Source organism: Rattus norvegicus, chromosome X, assembly GCF_036323735.1.
Source record: "Rattus norvegicus strain BN/NHsdMcwi chromosome X, GRCr8, whole genome shotgun sequence".
Classification (NCBI taxonomy): Eukaryota; Metazoa; Chordata; class Mammalia; order Rodentia; family Muridae; genus Rattus; species Rattus norvegicus.
Window position 1 is genome coordinate 156,946,732 of NC_086039.1, and position 25,121 is coordinate 156,971,852.

The following is a 25,121-nucleotide window of genomic DNA, read 5'->3' on the forward strand; positions in this document are numbered from 1 at the left end:
GTGACTCATGATATCCTCCATGTATCAACAGCAGCTTTAGGCCTGCTTTTTCCTGTCTTTTCACTTGGAGATCTTTCATCCTGTAGGTTAAGGTGGCACTTCTCAGAAGACTTTCCCACTCCTGCCACTCTCACCTCTTTCATCGAGTGCCCTGGAAGCAGAGCACATTATCCTTCATCTCAATAAACATAAACTATATCACTGCACACACCAATTCCCATCTCCCTGCTCAATGCTCAGCAAAAGAGTAACAATAAACATATGCCAAGTGAAGTCAGGGCACAGACTATGTGCTACATCTGCCTTTTTTTTAATGTTTGTATCTCTGACTAGAGGCTAAGTTGGTACTTCAGATAGGCTTTGAATAAACTAGCAATAGCATAGCATGTTGGACATTAGGGGCTTGGAATTGGTAGAAGATGAGGTTAAGGAGGTCCTTGAGGGTCCTAGAGTGACAGGATGGTAATATAGAAGATAATTACAACAATAAGACTGCTAACTTTCCAGTTAATATAGTATAGAACTCTCCTGTTGAAACACCTAAAAATGCTGAACCAAACAAATATCTTAGAGAAGACATTACAGAATGTCTTAAACACACCTACAAGAAAGGAAGGAACATACAGACTAAAGAGTAAGAAGACTAAAGAGAATTTGAATGTAACACACAGCCCTGGATTGGATTCTAGTTCTAAAGACACACACACAGCATTAAAGGGACATTTGGGGAAATGTGAATAACGCTCTACATTAGCTTATTACTAAACTTCCAGACTGTTGTAATTATGCTGTGTGCTATTAGAAAAGTCAGCCCTAAGTATTTATAACTGAACATCATGATGACTTCCAACTCTCAAGGGGAACATGATTCAGGGGTGGAAAGTATATGTATAGTAGCAATGTTATAACATGCTTCAAAAGAGGAAATGACATCAATATCATCAGAAGCTCTACTATGGCAATTAAAGAAATCCCTTGAGACAGTCTTTATTATGTAGCTCTGGTGGTCCTGGAACTCACTATGTAGATCAGGCTGGCCACTAACACACAGAAATCCCCTTGCCTATGCCTTCCAAGTGCCGGGATAAAATGCACACCACGCGCCAAGACTGATGGCAATTTTTTATAGTTATGCTAGGCAGTGCTCTACCGCTGTGTCATACCCTTAGCTCTAAGAGTAGTATTTCAAAGTAGTAACAAGCAAACTTCTTGTTTTTTGTTTTTGTTTGTTTTTTTCTTTTCTTTTTTTCGGAACTGGGGACCGAACCCAGGGCCTTGCGCTTGCTAGGCAAGCGCTCTACCACTGAGCTAAATCCCCAACCCCAACAAGCAAACTTCTTAACAAAGAGAATAAGTGCCTTTGTGTTATAAGGAAACAAGAGAAACTACAGGACTTAGAAATCAGATGCAAGAGGATCACTGCAAGTTCTAGTCCAGGCTGCATATTACATACATGATGAGTTCTAGGCTAGCGAGCACTACATATCTATACTCTATTATTCATTTTTTGTTTTGTTTTCCAAAACAGGGTCTCATTATGTGTAGCTCTTACTGTCCTGGAAAAATATATGCAGACCAGGATGGTCTTGAACTCACACAGATCTACCTCCTCTGCCTCCCAAGTGCTGGGATTAAATGTCTGCAGATTGATTTTTTTTTAAAAAAAAGGAAGAGAAAAAGAAACACCTGGAAACCTTGATGAAGCACTTTCTTCTAGTAGCTCGAACAGCCACAATGCTTAACCATGACACTACACTGTAATATGGTGAAGTTCCCATGTGGGGATGAAACGGATATAAAGTTACAGCCTTCATGTTTAAGAAAAAAAGCACTGCCAAAGGTGACCTAATCTGGGCTCCAAGAACTTGCCTGACCAGGAGCAAATGACATCCAGGATCTTCTGAGGCAACATGAGAAAGCGAACAGGCTGGTTATAGTGAGAGGGGATGGCTGTAGTGTGCAAGTTAGGATCTCACAAAGTCCAGGCTAGTCTGGAACTTTTGATCCCCCCAAGTGTGTGTGTGTGTGTGTGTGTGTGTGTGTGTGTGTGTGTGTGTGTGTGTGTGTGTGTGTGTTTGCTGGTGTGTGCACATGAAAGTAAAAGCCAGAAGACAATTTTGAGTATCATCCTCAAGAATTACAGTCAGTTAGGCTACTCTGGCTGATCACTGAGTGAGTCCCAGGGATCATCCTTTCTTTACCTCCCCGGTGCTAGGGCTTCAAGGATGTGCCATCACATCCAGCTTTGTATGTAGGCTCTTGGGAATCAAACTCAGGTTTTCGTAATTGTGAGGAATCGCCTAACCCCTGTAAGCAACATTTTTAATGGTTTCACTAGTGAGCTCTGGTTACCACACCACATGTTTGTTGTGGTTCCACCCTAACTTTTCCTTTAAAAACTCATACTTTTTTTTAAAGATTAATTTATTTATTTCATATAAGTACACTGTAGCTGTCTTCAGACACACCAGAGGGCATCAAATCTTATCACAGATGGTTGTGAGCCACCATGTGGTTGCTGGGATTTGAACTCAGGATCTTTGGAAGAGCAGTCAGCGCTCTTAACCACTGAACCATCTCTCCAGCCCTAAAAACTCATACTTCTGAGCTGGGTAAAGCACTTGCCTTTTATGTGTGAGGCTCCTGGTTTAATACACAACACTGAAAAAAAAAAGAACTATTTCCCTATCCCCCCAAAATGCACATACCACATTGGAACAGGAGGGCCTTCATAGATCTTAAATATCTATAAAGTACAAAGTAATGATCTTGGGCAATAAAACAACATTCATTATTCCATAGCTATGGTGTAAGTAAATATTAGGTCAAAGTCTTCACTGGATGCAGCAAAAGAAAAATTAAGAGTTGGAGAAATCTTGTTGCATTTGGAGGCCAAATCATTATATCCCAAGGAGTCGGGAAGTAAGAATTATTTGCATTTTATAGTAACAGTTATCTATAGCAAGCCCTGAAAGTAATACCAGCAAAGAGGCTATGCTCTGTATTCAGCAGGCCAACACAGGCATCCTAAGTCGCTCAAACAACCGTACTTGATGAAGGGATAATCACAAACCCTAAGACTTTTAAACTTAAAAAAGAAGTGGGGAAAAAAAGAAAAAAAAAAAACAAAAAGGAAGTGGGGAAGGAAGTGTGTATGGTTATTCATACCTTTTTTCCCCGAGCACTGAGGAGGCAGAGGCAGGTGGATTTCTGTGAGTTTGAGGACAGCCTGGTCTACAAAGAGAGTTCCAGGACACCCTGAGCTGTTACACAGAGAAACCTGTTTCAGAAATAAAAATGAGGGAGGTGGGTTGGGTATGCCTCAGTAGAGTGCTTTTGTAACATTCAGCTGCATGTTCTAGGTTCTATCTCTAGTACTACAAAAAAGGAGCAGGGAGCTGAGGGTGGTGGCACTTGTAAGTTCAGTGGTCAGGAGACTGAGACAGAAGGACTGAAAAGTTCAGTGTTGGCTTGGATTATGTAGAGAGACCCTGTCTCAAAGAAAACAAGCACAATATGCTGGTTAGTTTGATGCCAACTTGACACAAGCTACAGTCACTTGAGAAGAGCAACTCTTGACTGAGAAAATGTCTTCAGAAGGCTGGTCTGTAAGTGTATCTGTAGTACATTTTCTTAGTTAGCAATTAATCTGAGAGGGCTCAGCTACCGTGGGTCGTGTCACCACTGGGCTGGGTAGTCCTGGGTGCTGTAAGCAAGCCAGCTGAGTAAGCTATGAGAAGAAGGAGCATCTTTTATGGCCTCTGCTTCAGTTCCTCAGTAATGAACTTTTGTTTTGTTTTGTTTTGTTTTTGTGTCTGGAGACACGGTTTCTCTGTGTAGCCCTGGCTGAGTAATGAACTTTGGGGGTGGGGGAGGTACTGATTTATAAGATCTTCTAAATGCAGTATACTTTTAAATTACAATGGCAACAGCAAACTGGTCAAAGATGTTCTATGATCACATCATCACTGACAAGGATAAGGACAAAGGTTGGCAAGAAGTCAAATGAATTATCACTAAATGAGTGTAGCTTACAGACCTACACCCCCCCTCTCTCTGAGACTGGGTCTTACTCAGGAATTCAGATGACCTGGGTGGACTTACAGGTATATGCCACTATGCCTGGATCAAACATCAGACATTTCAGACCAACAGTGCTGGTTTGCATACACAGGAATGCTGACAGGATGTCACCACCCTCACACCAACTGGAAGCAAAATCTTAACATTCCTATGATCTTGAAGGTCTTGGCTAAATTTTAGAAGATTTTGTTTTTCTGTTTCCTAGATTTTCCAGGAAAAAGTTCACCTGCTTTATATGAAGATCACACCAAAGGCCACTTGCAGTAGAGTGAAATCCAGTTATTTCCTACATTTTCTTAGTATTTGAACTTCTCAGGAGTAACATATTCTTCAACCTTAAGGTGGCACTTTGTTGGCTGCATATACTGCCCTAGAGTTAAACAGTTTACATCGGGTGCATGGAGAGCTCTCATTGTGGCATAGACTTGCTCATCTATCTAACCGAGGCCCAGCATTATTGATGTTTTGGAAACATCATCAGGCTGGACCTCCTTGCCATGTTTCAATACAGGAAGAGACTGGTCAAAATTGGCCCAGGGATCACAAACTTTCCTCTAATTCTGGAACGGTCTCTACATTATTTGCATACACATCTAATCCAGACAGAGCCACCTTTACTACTGCTCTCAGATCTCCTAGGAAGTCTGGGGTGAGGCATTCCATGAGGATTTTTGGATTCCTTTCCCTCAAGCATGACATTCTTGGCAATGTGCATCATCTCGACTCACCAATGTCAGAACAACATAATCCAGCCCCCAATCTGCAATTGCTTTGGCTGTATTGTCGGGCTCATTAGCATCCAATGGAGGGGGGGTTCTTGCGGTCCTAACAGAACAAAATCTGACCCTCCCAACCCCCCCAATCAACATGATCATGGTTGTATTCCCCACCTCCCCAACACTCTCCAATGTTTGGACATCGGGCTTCCTCACATACTGTGTAGAGATTTAATCCACAATATATTTTTCAGTTTATTGTAATTTTTTTTCTTTTCCTTTTTTCGGAGCTGGGGACCGAACCCAGGGCCTTGTGCTTGCTAGGCAAGTGCTCTACCACTGAGCTAAATCCCCAACCCCCGTATTGTAATTTTTATCTATGGGTATCTTTGTCTTTAACTACAGAGATAGTTAACCTTTCTCCTTTCTGGTGCTTTAAGTTTCCTCCTTTATATTCATCCCAGGTAACACTTGTCTGCAAGATCACCAGATACAAAACCAGGCTTCAAGTTGCATCCCAGCAGCGTAGAGCCATCCCCTCTTTAAATTGTAAGATAAAATAAACTCTTTCCTCTCAGGTTGCTTTTGGTCGTAGTGGTTTATCACAACAATAGAAACCCTAACTAAGAGGAGTACTAAAAAGCCAAGTGAAATCACCAACTGAAACATTTTCACTTGAATTGGAACCCAACACAATTCCTGCCCTCTCTTGCATGAGCTCTAGGAAAATTTCAGCAACTTATCAACATTCTAGGTCTAATTTCATTCATGTATGTATGCACTAGGCCAATTTCAGGAGAGAATGTTTCTCAGCCCCCTTCATTTCCAGTTATCTCATGGAGTAACATAAAGTCAAAACACCACACAATGCCTCCATGGACTTAGAGCAAAATAGAGGCTATTTCCACACACAACGGTGTGGGACCAGAGAACAAGATTAGTTTCTTTACACCAGTTGCTTCCATCCCACAGAGTGATTCAATTGTTGCACTCAGTCCTTTCCACTTTCAGTATCTGCTGGCAGAATCCCCGAGTTAGAGAAGCTTTTCTACATGAAGTAGTATAAAGGCAGCACCAATTGAAATGACAGCTTCAGCTGTTTAAATATCCCTGAAATTAAACTGGCAGTGGAACGGTCTCTTTTAAGGTCTCTAAGGAAGAAGGGAAGAGTTGCAGCTTGAAGGCTACAATGGTAGAGTCTGAACTTCAGCTGCCTGGGTCTAAATTCAGCATGCACTTTAACATCTCTCCGATTAAGATCCAAGAAAAGGCCTATGTCTTAATTAGCTTAAAGAAACATAATGAAAGACTGAAATCTTTTCACATTAGTAAAATTTATTGAGATGAAACTGAGTTGAATGGATGAAAGTTCTTGCATATATAAGGGATCATGAGTATATCGGGAGTACAAAGCATTAGTAAAAAGAAGTTGTCTACTTGTCTTCATTTAAACATATTTAAGTGACTAAAGACTATTCAAATGTATTTCAAATATTCAAGTAAATATAAAGACTAAAGGAAACCAATTCTTTATAGTACATCTCATTTTTTAGAGGTATACAAAATGAAAATGCAAACCCAAATCCACCATGTCAGTTAGAAAAACAACAACAATAATAAAACCCCACTCCTATGTAATCCTAGCACTTGGGAGGCAGAGACAGAATGACTAGGCAATCCTTGACTACACAGCAGGTTTGAGATTGGGCTGCCTCAAACAAACAAAAATGAAACAAAACAACATAAAAAGTTCTGTAGTGAAAGAGTCTTGACAGCTCTGAGGCCAAAATGCTACATATAGAGTTCCTATGACCTAGCAACTCCAGTTTGAAGTACAGACATGGCCAATGTTTGCCTGACCCCTAAGAATCAAAAGGTAGAAGCAATCCAAGTGTCTACTGATAGATGAATGGAGAATAACCTCTCAGTACAAAGAATGTTATTTAATGTTAAAACAAAGGAATTCTGATACAGTATGCCATGGATGAGTCTCCAGAAAACATTCTGTGAAAGAAGCCAGACATAAAAGTCCACACAGTGTGATTCTATTCAAATAAAATGTACAAGCGAATCCACAGTAACAGAAATTCATTTGCCAGGGCTGCAGGTAATAAGGAGTAATTATGAATAGATATGAGGGTTTCCCTCCCAGGGTGGTTGGTGGGTGATGAAAATGTTTGGGAATTCCTATGTACGATGGTTCCACAACACTGTGAATACACTTGATGCCACTGAATTTTATATTATATTCATTTATTTTTTGCAATGTTGGGGATTGAACCCAGGCTTTATTTGTTGTAGGCAAGTGCTCCACCAATAGCTAAATCCCTAGCTCTTTTTTAAGAATATTATGCTGAGATAGGGTCTCACAAAAAGTTTTTTGCCGGTTTGGAATGCAATCTGTAGCTCAGGCAGGCCTTGAATGTGAAATTCTTCTGCCTCAGCCTTCAAAGTAGCTGGGATTACCATCCTGTGCCACTAGGCTCAGATTGAACCATACTTTGTATGTATGTATGTATGTATGTATGTATGTATGTATGTATGTATGTATGTATGTATGCATGCTGTATGAATGATGACTTTGAATTTCTGATCCTCTTGCCTCCATCTCCTGAGTGCTGGGATACAGATGTATGCCACCATGTCCTATTTATATGATGCTGGAGATTAAAATCATGACTTTATGCATGCCAGGAAAAATACAAATTGAACCATATTCCCAGTCACTTTTTTAAAAAGACAGATTTCTCGCTATGCTTTAAAGACAGGTCAACTGCAATTTATGATCCTCCTGCTTCTGTCTCCCAAGAGATGATACAATAGGTATGTACTGCCATTGCAGGGCCCCCAGAAAGGAATTTAGTTCAAGAAGCTTAACAACTAGGGGTTTTGGTCAGGTTGTAGATTATTACCTAAATATCTTCAGGGAAGTTCAGTATCACAAAAATGTGGTAAAATAAACACAGGCATAAAGCTTACCATTAGTTGCATCTAACAATCATTATTACTATCTAGTTCCTGTAATATTTTGGTAACTATCAAAGGAAACCCTGTATTCATAGGTAGTTGCTAACTTTCTCATTCCTTTCAGTCCCTGACAATCACTTAGCTGTTACTGAACTGGCCTATTATGTACATTTCATTATTCACAGTGGCATCATAAACTTTGTGGTTTTTTGTGGCTCATGGCTCTTTTCTTTCATATAGTCTTTAAAGTATCGTGGACCAGAATTTTATTCCTGTTTTTTTTTTCCTTCGGAGCTGGGGACCAAACCCAGGGCCTCTAGCAAGCGCTCTACCACTGAGCTAAATCCCCAACCCCTTATTCCTGTTTTTTTAAACACAGGGTTTCTTTGTATAGCCTTGGACATCTGTCTGCCTTTGCATTTTGGTGATGGGGAGTGAAGGTATACAGATCGAAGAAGTTCACTGATAAACCATGTTTCAAGGGAGAAAGGCAGAAAGTGACAGAGCAGGACACCTGACATTCTCTTCTAGCTTCCACCTATGTACTCAGGGCCACACACATGCACGCCTACATAAACATAGAGTAATATACCATATACACACAATTTAAAAAATTCCCTGATTATACACTGATGGGCACATAGGTTCTTTTCATCCGTTGGCTATTAGGAATAGTGTTTCCATGCACACTCACATACAAGTTTTATGTGAACATACATTTTGATTCTCTTCTACATATAAACCTATGAGTGATTGTTACAGCATATGGTTACTCATATGTTTAACCTTGTGAGAAGCTGCCAGACTGCTTTTCTTTAGAGGTACTTAAAACATTCTAGAACTAGATAGAAGTAAAGGGGGGTGGCAGTAATGCTTCTTGAATGATTAGTAGCTAGTGGCAGGGTTTAAATAGAAGTCATCCTAGAACCAGGCATGGTGGTACATACCATTAGTGTAAGACTTCCAGGAACATTATGTGTTGTGCCATCTCACTCTCTTAACTTACTTTCTTATGAATTATCCAATGCCCCTTAAATATCTACATATCTTGTTCATGCCACACTTGGGCCATCAATAAGACTCTCTACTTGTATGAAGCATCTGCTGCTGCTTTTTCTGGTATGGATGGTGTTCCAAAATAGCAGCTTTGATGAACATAAAAGATCAATGTCAGGAGCTAGGGAAGACTCATCAAGTAGCCAGAAAGGCTCCAGAACAGGGGTGAAATGGCTACTCTTGGACTCACCAGGGAAGAAAAACAATCAGGTCAAGGTTACAAACTTGGTAAAGTCAAAAGATCCAGGTAGGGTGTCTTTCTCATAGACTGACCTCATCAATGAGAGAAGAAGAGAGAAAATGTCAGAGTCACTGCTTATACAGACTTCTTTCGTCCTTCCTTCCTTCCTTCCTTCCATTCATTCATTCATTCATTCATTCATTCTTTTCCTCTGAGAAGCTATATTGTAAGCAACTTTCCTTTCCTCACTTTCCCTTGGGCCTTTGACTCTGTGTTCTAGCAGGCTTCTCTTCCTCTTCTGGTAGTTCAGAGACAGGGAAAAGAGATCCAGTGACCAGCCCAAATTGGGATCCATTTCTACGGGAGGCTCCAAGGCCTGACACTATTACTAATGATATGTTGTGCTTACAGATGGGAGCCTAGCATGGTATCCTTTGAGAAGTCCAAAAAGTAGCTAACTGAGAAAGATGCAGATACTTACACCCAACCAATGAACTGAAGTTGGGGACCCTTGTGGTTGAATTAGGAAAAGCTGGTAGAAGGTGAGGTGGAGGGTGACCCCATAGGAAGACTAGTAGTCTCAACTAACCTGGACTTCCAAGATCTCTCAGACACTGAGTTACCAACCAGGCAGTATACATTAGCTGTGATGAGGCCCTTAACACATATACAGCAGAGGACTTAAGGCCCCAGGGAGTGGAGAGGCCTGGTAGGTGAGGACATCCTCTTGGAGATGGGGGTGGGGTGGGGAGAGAATGGGATGAGGAACTGTGGGAGGGCACTAGACCAGGAGGGTGATAACGACTGGACTGTGGAAAAAAAAAGATTAAAGATTATAAATAAAAACAAATGTATTTATATATATGCCCTTGTTGGGGTTTGTGCATGTGTGGCTGGCACTGGATTCTCTGGAGCTGAGGTTACAGGGGACAAAAGCTGCCTAATGTGAGTGCTATAAATTGAAGTCTGGTTCTCTAGAAGAGCAGCAAGCTCTTAACTGCTAAGCCATCTCCCCAATTCTCTTCTTGGTATTTTTAAGACAAGAATAGGTAGGGAACACTGGCAGAGCCTGATCCACATCCTTGCACAGGACTCAGGAGGATTTTTGTTTCATTTTGATAGGTACACAGACTCTGTTATAATCATTCAACTTAACAGCTGTAGCAGAGACACAGACAAAACACAATACATGAAGGAATGGCTGAGCTAAGTTCCACTAGAATTTTATATGCTAAAAAAAGCAGTGGAAGCCAGGTATGGTACGGTGACACATAACTATAATTCCAGCACTCTGGAAACGGAGGCAGCAGGATCAGAGGTTAGAGGCCAATATGGGTTACACAACAAGACTATCACAAATAAACCAAACCAAATCAGGCAGTGAGCCAGAGCTAACTCTTGGGATGTGGTTCACCAGCTGCTATGTTAATTGAAGAGACGCTAAGTAAACAAGCAACTGGCATTTTCAGTGATTATAGAAGTTACTTGGCCTCTATTCAAACTCCTAAGGTAGGCTGAGAAGTTCCCCAAACACAAAATGTTACCTGGAGACTGTGGAGTCCCAGAAGAGGTATAAGAACAGTTTTCTAAAGGACAGAACACAATGCCAAAAGAAGAGAACTTGTTACTGGCCATAACAATGTGAAGGTCCACTGGAGATTGCTAAGGCCACTTCATGGAACACAGAGGTGTTTATACACCTTTGTACAGTCAATTACAGGAGGTGAGGGAAGGGTCCATGGGCAGAGAATGCTGGAAGAGGTTAACAGGGGATGTAGAGACTAGACAGAGGCTGAAGAAGGTTTGCATAGCTAAATAGGAAATTCCAAAACACAGTTTTATGGTGATGAGTGTGATTCATGAGAGGAGAGATGACAAATGAAGTCCCAGGGACATGGAACAGCAATAGACACCACAAGCTGGACAGACAAGAAATCCTTGTCAACAAGAGGTCTGTGGGTGGAATAGGTTTTAGTCATGACAAGTCCAGTCCTTGAGTATGGGGATGTATGGCTGAGGTTAATGGAATGAAGGTGGTGAAGGAGATGGCAAGTCTGACATCACAAAGGTTGTTAACATGTGCAGTGTAGTCACTTCAGGATGAAAGGGGCTGAGACAAAGAGACAGAAGCTGTGGGTGTAAAGATGTTTAGAGTCATAGCCCTTCTGTTTCTTAAGAAACAATCAACCAGCTGCTGTTGGAAGAAGGGCAGGAGATTTGGCATAAGATATGGGTATACAAAGATGGGGGAATCTAACCTGAATAGGGAAGAGTCTAGAAAGAAAGGCAAGAGTCACATTAGGGGCCATGATGTCATTCAAAATCAGGAAATAGCACTTGGGTTTAAAGTAGGGGAGAGATCAATGTGATTACAGAGATTGTGTGTGAAAGACAGGTATCTGTAGGAAAGTTTACAAGGTCAGAGGAATCCTCAAGAGGGTGTTTGATTCAAGACAGTGGTAGAAGGGGTCAAGAAGGGGCAAAAAGAGAAGGATAGTATGGCACAGCTTGAATATTGGTACTGTAGGGAAGGGCAGACGACTCTCGAGTGTCCAGCCTTGGGGACTAAAAGCAGAGCACATGCTATCTGGCTATGTGGTCTTATTTACCAGTTTGTTTAGAAGAAGGTTGGTGGGTGGTAGGGTGGGCAGTAAGTTGAGAAGAGGAGGAAGAGTACAAAACAAAACAACCCAAACCAAAAATTCATCAGGTACTATTTTTGGGCCAAGAAAGGGCACAAGGAAGGAAAAAAGAGAGAATGAAACGGGGGAGAGAGATAACAGGTGTATAACATGTGCCTGAATGAAAATATCATAAAGAAACCCCATTATCTTATAAAATTGATATACAGTAATAAAAATACTGGTAAAATCTGACAAAATGCATACTTCACGTTAGCCTCTTTCTACCATAAAATCAAACAAGTCCTTGGTAATTTATTTCAGTGTTCTCTATCACCACATAATGGGATGTCAGCTGAAACCCAAGCCTCACCAGGAACTGACAAGAGGTTGAAGATGGCGGCCAGGTCCATGACCGTTTTATGTAAGGCCACAAAGTAGTTATCAAACAATAGGAAGGACTGATATCACTGTATTAGGTTCTCTGACCATGGTGCTATTGCGCTACTAAATGTTGGTAAAGATACAGGCAGAAAGGAATCCTTATAAACTTGTCATAATTAAGGTTTCTACTGCTATGAAATTTATTGCACTGTGCTACCCAATGTTAAGACTAAGATTTTTCTTGATTATAATTCCTAAAACTATGACAGTTAATAGGGTGGGGAATAGTGGCATTTTTGCCCTTTCTCTAGTCTAGAAAGATGGGTGCAAAGGTAGAACACTATCCTGGGGATGGGTACTGAGGGGCTTTACTTTGTGTATACACAGAGAGCTACTAGTGGCCTAGGAAACCTACCTCTAGATACCATGGTACATGAAAGATAAGAACAATATCAACTCCTAATTTTGTTTTTAGGCTAAGTAGACAATGGAAAATGTCTTCAATTTTTAATTATATGTCTGTCTTTTCTTCCTTCCTTCCCTCCCTTCTTTCTTTCTTTGGAGACAGGGACCCTACATAGCTCTGGCTATCCTGGAACTTGTTATGTAGACAAGGCTGGCCTCTAAATCACACAGATCCATCTGCCTCTGCCTCTGCCTCCTACTTGCTGCGATTAAAGGCATACTAGCCACCATGCCTGGTAATTATGTGCAGAATGTGCAAGTGAGTGGAAGTACCCATGGAGGCCAGAGGTATCAATTGCCCCTTTTTCTAGCTGGAGTTATAGGAAGTTGTAAGCTACCCAGCATAGTGTTTAGAATCAAATTCTGGACCTCTAGAAGAATACCAAGTACTTTAATGACTGAACCATCTGCCTTAGTTGTTTTTATATTGCTGTGACAAAAAACCATGAACAATACAATTTATAAAATAGTGTTTGGTTGGCTTATAGTTTCAGAAGACTAGAGTCTATGATGGTGGAGCAGGGTACAGTGGCGAAGACATCTGAGAGCTAACATCTTGTTCCACAAATTAGAGGCATAGAGAACTCTAGAACTCTAAAACCTTAAGTTCCAAATTACATGCTTTCTTTTATAAGTTGCTTTGGTCCTGGTGTTTTATCACAGGAACAAAAAGTAAGACATAATTTCTACTAGCCAGCCCCCACCTCCCACTTTTTGAGACAAGGTCTCACTACACAGCATATCTCACCTAGAACTATGTGGGAATTCACAAAGATCCTTTATCACAGCTTCTCAAGAGCTAGAGTTATACACATGTACTACTACTATGCCTAGCAAAGGAATTCTTTAAAAATGTATGTGTATGGCTGTTTTGCCTACATGCATGTCTGTACATTCTTACAACACAAATGAACAGAAACAAAACAAATGATGGGTATGATAGACCATATGTGAGATTTATTTGCAATACTGCTTTTCCACTAAGATATCACAATTACTACAATTCAGCCCACTAGGAAAATGACAAGTGGGATTGGCTCAGTGGTTAAAAGTATTTTCTGCTCTTATAGAACTGAACTACCTGAGTTTTGTTCCCAGCACTGACGCTGGATAGCTCATAACCATCTGTAACTCCAGCTCTAAGGGATCTGATGCGCTGTTCTAATACCTGTGAGCACCTACAATCATGTGAGATATACTTACATAAACACATACACATACATAAAAACAAAACAAATAAAAATGATAAAACTAAAGATTTTTTCCTTCCTATATATAATCAAAAATCCCTCCAAAAAATCAGCTTTTGAATTGATTCTAAGTGAATGCAAGAAACACAACAAACTAAGATAATTCAGATTGTACTGCATAAAAATTATGTCTCTGGCTGGAGAGATGGCTCAGCAGTTAAGAGCACTGACTGCTCTTCCAGAGGTCCTGAGTTCAAATACCAGCAACCACATGGTAGCTCACAACCATCTGTAATGAGATCTGATGCCCTCTTCTGGTGTGTCTGACAGCTACAGTGTACTTATATATAATAAATAAAAAAATATGTCTCTTAGGAAGTAACCCCACAGCATCATTTATTCAAAGAAAATGTACTTTACTAAAAAACTTAAACATATTAATACCATACTCCTTTTCAGTCTTACCAGAACAAAACTAAACGTGTTTAAATTGCTGAGATTCAAAAAGTTCATTTAGCTACAGAAAATAAAACATACTCCTGGGCTGGAAAGATGGCTCAGAGGTTAAGAGCACTAGCTGCTCTTCCAGAGGTCCTGAGTTCAAATACCAGCATCCACATGGTGGCTCACAACCATCTGTAATCAGATGCCCTCTACTGGTCTGTCTGAAGACAGCTACAGTGTACTAATAAGTAAATGAATAAATCTTTTTTTTTAAAGGTACTTAAAAAACACACACACACACACACACACACACACACACACACACACACACACACACACTCCCAAACTACAGCAGTCACATACAAGTGAAGGAAGCAGCTGAAGCCTTATGACTGAAGCTGCACAGCAAGCACAGGTGACCTATTTGCTTAGATGCAATGGTCAGATTTAAGGAAGGAGACTGAATTGCTGCTTTTCCTGTTCCCTTAGACATTCCGGGAGTCTCTATCAAATACTTTCTTTCATTGACTGGTTGTTAGGGGAAGCAAAGGGAAGTCACCTGTGTACTTCTATGCTCAAGGAATGCATTAAACCTGAGGGCAGAACAGTGTGCCAGGAAGGAGCAGTGACAAATGCCTACAGAGGTTAGCCAGGGCCCAGACAGAGTGGCAAATTCCCCAGGGCTGGAGCTGGGGGTAGAGCCAGTTTCTGCATCCATCAGTTCCTAACGTTCCCTCTAGTGAAACAGAAAACCACAGAGGCTATTCTCATGGGTACTTTAAGTGGTACATCTGTTGGCAAAACACAAATGTTGTTATACAAATATGAACTCACAGATTGCAGAGGCACCTGATAGCCTTTAAAATTCATGTCTCTTTTTTGCAAAGCTGAACTGAGAAACTGTGCTGTTAAATCATAGACTTATATTTAAAAGGAGGAAGAATGTGTGGGTGCTATTTAGACTTCCATTGATTTATTCTGCTTTGGGTGACAACTCCCCCAAAATAACCCCAAACTCATATATTTTCCCTTTTCTGTGTACCTCTGACTCACAGCTACAGGTTTGATTAACTCATGAATAGTCCTTGTTGGCCACTCAGAAGTTGATGAACTAACAGCAGTGCAGGCTGTGTTTTATTCTGTCCAGCTTATTTTAAGACAAAAAGCTTAGGGCAAAGTCCCAATACAGAACTATTCATCCATTCAATAGTTATGTCTGAGTCCAAATACTAGAGATACAGCAGTTATCTGTATATTCCAACCCTCTGCCTTCATGGGGCTTGGACTGTAGTATGGGGAGGAGAGTACAAACAAAAATATTCAGCTTGTGGCAGATGGTGACAAGTGTTAGGATTGACAGTGAAGGGTGGAGAAAGAAGACTTTGACCTAGAAGGATGTGGCCAGAGAAGGTCATAGTAGAAAAGTGATCCCTGAATAGACTTGAAAAAAACCACAGTTGTGATACCAGGAACAGAAGACAGAGCAAGGGCCAAGGACCTGAAACAGACCCCCCCCCCCTTTTTTAATCAAACAGGGATGTGTCAGGGAGGATCCAAGAAGCCCTTGTTACTTTCCCGACCTGATGCAGTGGATGAATGATTACATTAGACACCAATCACTGTTCTAGCTAGATGCTTGGGAACACATCAAGAATCAAGTGAACAACTCTGCCTAAAATGGGTTGATAGTCCAAATAAGCACTGTCGATTACATAGTGTTAAAAGGGGACAAAAGCTATGTTTGGAAGAAAAGCCCACTCATGGTAGGCTCCATGAGAAGGGAAGACATTTATGCAGATACTCACAGAAGGACTGACTTCTATAAAAATTAGGATTAAATGATGCTGAAATATCCTGGAACCAAATAAGCAACTGGATCTGTATTGAACAATATGAAGATCATTATTGGTGAAGCCTTACTGTGTATCCTGCCCTAGCTTTGGCAGCACAGAGCTTAGGGAAAGCATGGGGAGAGACATAGTGTCACTGGAAAGGGAAAGGGAAGTGGTAAAGCCAGAAGGGATCAGGAGAAAGAAACAGTGCCACTAAAGTGGAAAAAGTAGGAACAGATTTCTAGGGAACTGGGGGGAGAGCCTGATAACAGAGAGCTCTGGAGACACATCCTGAAACAGAAGCAAGGGTACAGAGCTGGGTCTCTCACTTTATAAGGGGGACTGGGGAGTGAGTAAATATGTGTGTGTGTGCGTGTGTGTGTGTGTAAGATCATGAGGGTGCAATGCCAGTCCGTGGGCATACCCTTTGGACCGCTCCCCTGCTCTCTGGAAACTAACAGAGCAGTTACCAGATGAAAGGAGGTATGACAGCCTGTTATAGTTGATAAGAAGTATCCCTTTCCCACAACTTTATTTCTCCACCAAAGGACCACATATTGAAGCGTTGATCTAGAGCTGGTAGATCCAATTCCTGACAGGTGACTGAACCATGAGAGCTCTGATGGATTCATAAGTTGACAGCATTACTGGGAGGCAATAAAAATGTTATCAGGTATGATCTAGCTAGAAGAAATAGGTCACTGAGGGCGTGGTGTGTCTTGGAGAGATGTATTTTGTCCCCTACTCTGAGCTTTCCCCTGCCTCCTGGTCACTACGAAGTAAGAAGTGCTTTTCTAACATCCTTTTGTCATGATGCTCATCTCACTACAGGTCCAGAAACAATGGAGCCAACTGACTGTGAAGGGAGACCTTGGCAATTGGGCCAAAATACGATCCTTCTTCAAGTTTTCCTCATATATTTGACATAGTGCTGTATAACACATGGGCAAAGGAGATAGAACAGAGACATGGGGAACTGGAATGTACCTGCCAAAGAAAGGTGAACATGAGGTTCACCTGGAGTGTATTAAAGAGGAACCATATTCAGTGTGTGTGGAGCAACAAGGGAGTGACTGAAATTCACCAAAGCTGGTGCTTTATTGACCAAGCACAACTGATCATGACATTAGAACGGAAGGAGATGAGTGGGAGACATGGCCAGACTAAAGATGCAAGCAAATACGGATTATAAGTGTTCCCAAGGTAGTCCCCAAGTATTGGAGTTGGGCACTACTTGCAGTAAACTTGAAGTATAAGAGGATCTCTGCCTTTGCAGATAGAAGATTTGAAGGCCAGTACAATGACTCAGCAGGTAAAACACTTGGTGTGATACACATACACATATGCATAGACAAAATAAAATGAAGTGAAAAGAAAAAAAACATGAACTGGGCTAAATTTTCTGATACTAGAACTAGTACTAGCCACTATGAATGCTTGAGAGAGAATAAAAAGATGTAATGCAGAGCAAATGTAGCTTTAAAACGTCTTTGACAGGGACAGAGGGAAAGTTTAGGTTAAGAGCACTTGCTGCTCTTACGTCTAGACCCAGGCTCAATTCCCAGCACCCACAAGGTGGATCACAAGCATCCATTAACTCCGGTTTCAGGGGATCCTAGGTCTTCTTTTTGACCTCCACAGGCACCAGGCACAGACATGGTGCATATACATATGTTAGGTCTTGGGTAGTCTATGCCTAGAAATGAGCTCAAAATGGACTATAGACAGATTTCTGGTGATTAGATAAAATCCAGCATTCCCAAGGAATTTATGAAATAGGTTCTCATCCCCCCAAAAGGAGTAATTTCTCTTGTGTGTTGGTTTATATAATAGTTTCCATGGGCTCATGTATTTGAATGCTAAGTCATCAGGAAGTGACATTACTTAAGAGGGATTATGAGGTGTGACCATTGGAAGGTCTGGACTTGTTAGAGGGAGTCTGTAGCTGAGGGTGGGCTTTTAGGTTTGAAAAGCCCAGGCAAGGTCTAGTCTCATGTGGCCCAAAGATCAAGATATAGCTTTTACCTTTTCAGCACCACACCTGCCTGCAGCCATGTTTCTACTACCACGATAATGGGCTAAGACTCTGAAACTGTAAGCAAGCTCCCAATTAGATGTTTTTCTGTGTAAGAGTCATGGTGTCTCTTCACAGCAAGAGAACAATGACTAATATGATTTGCCTCTAGCAGAAGGGGCATGGCTGTCTATCCACTGATATATGCCCGGAGGCCACAGGTTTAAATGGCCAACCATGCCCTTTCTGCTAGAGGCTGACTGTGTAAGTGTATTTTCGACCTGGCTCTTCACACTAAGAAATACAAGTGCAGACACCCCAAAAAGAAGAAGTCTCTAGCAAAGACAGTAAGAGACCTACAAACTATCAAGAAAGGTATATTTAGTAAACTTCTTCCATGTGAAGTCTATCTTTTCTGGCCTCTAGAGTCAACTAGACTGCTTTCTCCTAAAGTTGAGTCTGCCTGTCAACCTGCCCTGCCCTCCATGGAACTCCTGCCTCCAGACTTCCTCTGTAGAGAGACCATGTAGACTCCATACCCCAATCCCAGAAGCTCTTCAGGGCAGGGTTGGAGGTTCAGAGAATCAGTATCATATAGACTCCAATTTTGTCCCTAGAGAAAGCAAAAAATATTTTAGAGAAATCCCACAAGAGAATCATATACAATGAGGAAACAGATTATAAGAGTTCAGAAATTAAAAATAGGTTAGGTACAACACATGTACTGTACAGTGTTTTCCAATATGCCATCATTTCCTAGAAGAGAAGTCTATAATGACCCAAATGTCCATTCACAGGAAACTGCCAGACTGAAAAAGTATTGTTCATCTATCTATACAAGGGAGTCAGTCAGCAATGGGAAGAATAAAATATACCTTCTTGCAGCCTGAGGAAAAGAAGATCACTATGCTGATGGGGGTGGAAAGAGTATGTGAAAGTAAACTGAAAAAACAAAAAGACTGAGCACAGCATTCACCCATCTATTAATCTATCAGATTATCTTTCTTTAATTTTGGTCTTATACACTTTTAAATGCATCACAAAAGAATCACTTCATCCCTGTTCTGGCTAGTTTTGATGTCAGCTTGAAACAAGCTAGAGTCATGAGAGGAGGGAGCCTCATTAAGAAAATTCCTCCCTAAGATCCAGATGTAGAGCATTTTCTTAATTAGTGATTGATGTGGAGGGCCCAGCCCATTGTAGGCTGTATTACTCCTGGGTTGGTGATCCTGAGTTCTATAAGAAAGCCAGGAGGAGAAAGCTAGTAAGCAGTACCCTCATGGCCTCTGAATCAGCTCTTGCCTCCAGGTTACTGCCCTGTTTCAGTTCCTGTCCTAGCTTCCTTTGATGACAGACTATACGATGTGTGAATGTAAACCAAATAAACCTTTTCTTCCCCAAGTTGCTTTTTGGTCATGGTGTTTCATCTCACCGACAGAAACACTAAGACAATTCACAAACACTTTGGCAATCATGTCATTAAACTGAAAATTTTACTTCATTTTTTTAAGTTAAAATTTACACTCACTGACGTATATAAATCTTAAGTGTGCCATCTAATGACTTTTGCAGCTGTGTAACAGACACTCCTACCAAGACACAAGACAAACACAGCAATGGGAAGTTCCCTGGCATCTTTCTTGCCAGCCCTACTCTATATTATCAGCAACATTTGGTGTTATCAGGAATTTTTGTTTGGGAATCAAACCTACAGCACCACACTGCCAGGCCAGTACTCTTACCACTAATCAAAAGCTCTAGCCCTTACTATCAGTTTTTAACTTTGGTTATCCCAGTGGATGTACAGTGGCATTTCAGCGTACTTGTAATCTGCATTTCACTAATTCCTATGCTATGACTCAAATTCCTTTTATGAATTATCCATTAAAAGTTTCCCTTATCCATTTGCCACATTTGCCGTGCAAGTAAGCAATGAGGATCAGAGTTCAGACCCCCAGAAACCTACATAAAATGCCAGGTAGGTGCAGTAGCCCATCTGTAACTCCAGCCTTGGAAGAAGGTGTGTGCTACCACCACCTGGCCATGTTTTCTTGTTTTAAAAAAATTTACTTAAAGCTGTTAGTTTTCCTTCTAAGTGATATTTTGTGCACATTCAATGAATCTTACATTATTTTCATTGTAATTCATAATTAGAATCTTTTCTAATTTTTGTGGGATTTTTCCTGACTCATGAGTAACTTAGGAAATGTGTTAATTTTCAATTACTTGAGGCTTTTCCTGTATCTTATAGTTACAATTCTCAACTTAATTTCACTCTGATCAGAGAATATAATCAAGCTTCAAAATTTACTAAGATTTGTTTTACAGTCCAGTAAAGAATAAAGTACTGAGATTTATCACTCTCCTTTGGTAATAATAGGTATGCTGTAGTCAATGATTTTACTCTGTGAATTGTAATGAGGTTAAGGGTAACTGGTAATGCTAAGACCTTTTATACCCTCACTGAATTTTTCTTCCAGTTCTATCAATTACCAAAAAGGGAATTAAAATTCCCAAACAGAATTATTGTGGATTTCTTTAATCTTCATAATTTTCTCCCATTTTTGTAGCTCTGTACTTGGACATGTGTACATTTATGAATGTTAACATCTTCCCAATGAATTATCCCTTATCATTTTAAAATGCATCCTTTTTTTCAGGACTGGTATTGAACCAAGGCTTTGCACATGCTAAACAAGTGTCCTAATGGAGTCATATCCACAGCTCTTAAAATGTCTTGTTATCTATGTTAACATGCTGCATCTCAAAGTCCACTTTTTAAACTATTATTATTGTCACCCCAACATTCCTTTACTTGTGTATAGTATTACCCTTTCAATCTCCTTTTCTTCCTTTAACACAAGGTTTCACTATGTATACCTGACTGCCCTGGAACCCAATATGTAGACTAGGTTGGCCTTGAATTCAGAGAGCCATCTGTCTCTGCCTCCTGGGTGCTGGTATTAAGAGTACATGTGCCTGGCCTTGGGTCTTGCTTTTTAATGTACTCTATAATCTGTTTTTTTTTGTCAGAAATGTTGTCTATTTATGGTTAATGCAACTGGTAATATGAATGGATTTAGGACTACTGATTTGTTCCATCATTACAGACATGGTTTACTTTTTTCTTTATATCTTGATAATAACTACTCTGAAATCTTTCTCTGCTGACTCCAGTATCTAGGCTATCTTGGGGTGGGTCTCCAATGACTGTATTTTCTTTTGAACAAAGGTGAGCAGAATGTAGCCTATTGGCTTAATTGGACTCAGTAATTGTTTTTGTAACAATATTCTTTGCTATAGCTATATCCATGCTTTTGCTAGATGCCTTTGCATCTACAATAGTGAGTTGTATAGTTGCAACAAATCAGATGAGCTAAAAATAGCTACTGTTTATGGAAAAAAATGTTGATTCCTGCTTGAGTAACAGTTATAGTTCCCCATTTTTTTCTCACCCAACCACAGTGATGCACTTTCCTATTCTACAGAAATCTGTTACCTTCTAATAAAGAGGTCTGATTTTTATTTTCTTGTCATGTCTGTGTATGATGTACGTGTTTGTATTGAAGTCTGAGATAACCAGCAGTCATAACCACCTGGCCATTACATGGGTATTGGGGGGAGGGGACTCAAAGCACTTTAAATACTAAACTATCTCTCTAGCCCAAGCACTCTAGTTTTTAAATTTTAGTAGTTAACGTGGTTCAACTCAAACTTCAAACTGTCTTAACCTTGGCAGGCAATAGCTGAAACCTCTTGAGTTTTTCTGTCTAAGCTAGAGTTTGGTAGAGTCTACGTGAAGGAAGAACTGGAGCCTCTTGCTTTTTGCCTGATTTCTACCTTCAGATCCTAAGAATAGTAGCTACTCTGAATTCCAATTTCTCAATCCAAGACTATGTGTTTCTATCCAAGATAGCTTGTCTGCTGAGTGAGTACTTACTGGATAGTTATCACATGTGCAGTCAATATAAGGAGGATATTCACTCCAATGAAGTATCCTTCTTCAAATGATCCACTTGGCACTAGTTTCTGCATTTTTCTGATCATTCTCCAGTGCCCTAAGTAGTTATTTTAAATTTTTGTCAAGTTGTTTTCTTTTTGATAGAATCTCATGTATCTCAGGCTGCCCTTGAATTTATTTGGGTAGCCAAGGAGAACCCTGAACTTCAGATCTTACTGCCTCTCCCTGCTGTGTGCTACGATTATAGGTATGTATCACTATACCTAGTGTGGTAGCCGTTCTTGTTTGTCAACTTGACTACATCTAGAATTAACTAAAACCCAAGAGGCTCCATACATAGGTGAAGGATTTTTTCTTAATAAGTCATTTGAAGAGGGACAACCTACTTGCTGTGTTTTATAAAAAGATAAAGAGAAGGAATATGTTTGGTGGAGGTGAGGTATGGTGTAGGGAAAAGGGGTGCCTTGTAGGCCCAGGTTGAGGCATCCCTTTCCCTGAGGGACAAGGTAAATAGAATAATTTATTCAGGGCACGGGGAGGGGAGTTAAGAGAAAGGCCAGGGGTGGGGTGGGGGTAGAGGTCAGACCACAAGCATGCTGAGAGAAGGGGGAGGGGAATGGGGAGAGAGGGGAGCAGGAGAAAGAGAGAACAAGAGCAAGACAGAGAGAGGAGGGGGCAAGCAGCCCCTTTTATAGTGAGTCAGGCACAGCTGGATGTTGCCAGACAACTGTGGGGCACAGCCTAGACTAAATGCCAACACTACTTGTAATCTGTATTTTTTGAGGTGGGAAGATCCACCTTTAATCTGGCCCCACCTTCTGTTAGCTGCCTATATAAATAACAGGAAAGAAGGAAACTTAACTCTTTTTACTGGTAGCTTTCATTCTCTGGCTGACAAGTTGGTTCCTTCACTGGCATTAAATTTACTTTTATGGAATTCTGCATATACTATTGACCAGTGGAGAAACATCAAGTCTCATGGACTTAACAATACTGGATTCTTGGACCTTCTGTTGGCAGACAACATGTGATCCTACTTGTGTATCAGAGGCAGAGAGGGATGGAGTCTGGAGTCCTTGGCAGGCTCCTATAGGTGAATCACAGAAGAGACCTTTGGGAATCTGGAGGAAGGCGCTACCACTATTATTCTCCCTTTGAAAGACAGCTCTTGGCATGCTACTGGGCCTTAGTGGAAGCTGAATATTTGACAATGGGCCACCAAGTTGCCATGTGACATGAGCTGGGTGTTATCTGACCTACCAAGTCATGAAGAAGAATGTATACAGCAACAATCCATTATCAAATGTAAGTATATATGTGATGGGCCTGAGCAGGCCCTGAAGGCACAGGCAAGTTACATAAAGAAGTTGCCCAAATGCCTATCATTTCTACCCCCATTACAATTCTGTCTGCAGCTAAGCATGCACCTATGAGGTGTTTACTGATGGTTTTGCACATTATGCCGGCACCACCCAGAAGCGGACAGCTGCAGCATTACAGCCCTTTTCTGGGACAGCCCTGAAAGACACCAGTGAAGAGAAATCTTCAACAGTATGCAGAACTCAGGGCAGTACACATGGCTATATATTTTGTTTGGAAGGAGAAATATCTAGACGTGTGGTTGTTCGGGGGTTCATGGATTGAACTGATGGACTGACTCAATGGTCATGAACTTGGAAAGAACATGATTGGAAAATTGGTGAGAAAGCCATCTGAGAAAGATGTGGATACATCTCTCTAAATGGAAGGATGTAAAGATATTGTATCCCATGCAAATACTCACCAAAAGGTGACTTCAGCTGAGGAGAGTTCAATAATCAAGTGGAGAAGATGACCAGTTCTGTGCACAGTCTGCCTCTTTCCCCAGCCATCCCCTGTGCCCATTGCTCAGTGGGCACACAGACAAAGTGGCTATGGTGGCAGAGATGGGGGTTATGCTTGGGCTCAACAACATGGACTTCCATTAACCAAGACTGACCTGGCGAAAGCTGCTGCTGCATGCCAAATGTGCCAACAGCAGAGACCAACACTGAGTCCCAGATAGGGCACCATTCTTTGAGGTGGTCAGCCAGCAAACTGGTGGCAGGTTAATTACATTGGACCACTTCCTCCATGGGAAGGACGACGTTTTGTTCTCACTGGAGTAGATACTCTTACTCTTGTTATGCAGTTGCTTTTCCTGCATGTAATGCTTCTGACAAAACCACCATCCGTGGACTTACAGAATGCCTTATCCACCGTCATGGTATCCCACACAGTATTGCTTCTGACTAAGGGACTCATTTAACAGTCAGAGAAATGTGACAATGGGCCCACAATCATGGAATCCACAGGTTTTACCATGTTCCCCATCATCCTGAAGCATCTGATAGAAACATGGAATAGCCCTTTGAAGGTTCAGTTACAGTGCCAATTAGGTGGCAGCATCCTGGAAGATTGGGGTAGGGTTCTTCAGAAAGCAGTATATGTTTTGAGTCAGTGATCAATATATGGTACAGTTTCTCCCATTCCCAGGATCCATAGTTACAAGAATCGAGGGGTGGAAAAAAGAAATAGTTCCACTCACTATTCCCCCTAGCAACCCACTAGAAAAATGTTTGCTTCCTGTTTCCGTGACATTAAGTTCTGCTGACCTAGAAGTTTTGATTCCTGAGTTGGGAGCGCTCCTGACTAGGGACTTAACAAATATTCCATTAAACTGGAAGTTCAGACTTCCCTCTGGCCATTTTGGGCTTCTGATGCCCTTAAACTAATAGCTAAGAAAGGAGTAACAGTGTTAGAAAGGGTGGCTGGTTACTAAGGGGGATTGGATTGTTTCTCCACAATGGAGTTAAGAAAGATTGTCTCAAGTGCTAGAGATCCTTGAAGGCATCCCTTGGTGCTACCATGTCCTGTGATTAAAGCCAATAGCAAAGTATAACACCTAATCCAGGCAGGATGGTGAAGGGTACAGACCCTTCAGGAAGGAAGGTATGGGCCACGCCTCCAGGAAAAGACCAGCTGAGTTGCTTAATGACAGTGCAGGAAATACAGAATGGGTAGCAGAGGAAGGAAGTTATAAATACCAGCTAATGCCACATGACTAGTTGCAGTCATGACTTCAGTGTTTCTGTCAACTTTTGTGAAGAACATCTTTGTGTAGATATTTGCACTCTTTCCTCTATTTCTTTATCATGTAATGTAACATCAATTAAGAGAATATTAATG

The 25,121-nt window shown here is 41.0% G+C and overlaps 1 protein-coding gene and 1 pseudogene across 4 annotated transcripts in view; both read right to left on the minus strand.

Moving 5' to 3' along the window:
• Mecp2 (methyl CpG binding protein 2) overlaps positions 1–25,121 on the minus strand; it is a 63,501-nt gene that overhangs the window by 14,251 nt on the left and 24,129 nt on the right. Inside the window, exon 2 of one of the 4 annotated variants that reach the window (XM_017601935.3) lies at positions 18,493–18,566. The exons of the other annotated variants lie outside the window; for them this stretch is intronic. The gene's annotated coding sequence lies outside the window, so the exon portion shown is untranslated. The remainder of the gene's footprint in view (positions 1–18,492; positions 18,567–25,121) is intronic. 4 annotated transcript variants of the gene reach the window in all.
• On the minus strand, positions 1,999–18,486 carry Lias-ps1 (lipoic acid synthetase, pseudogene 1; annotated as a pseudogene).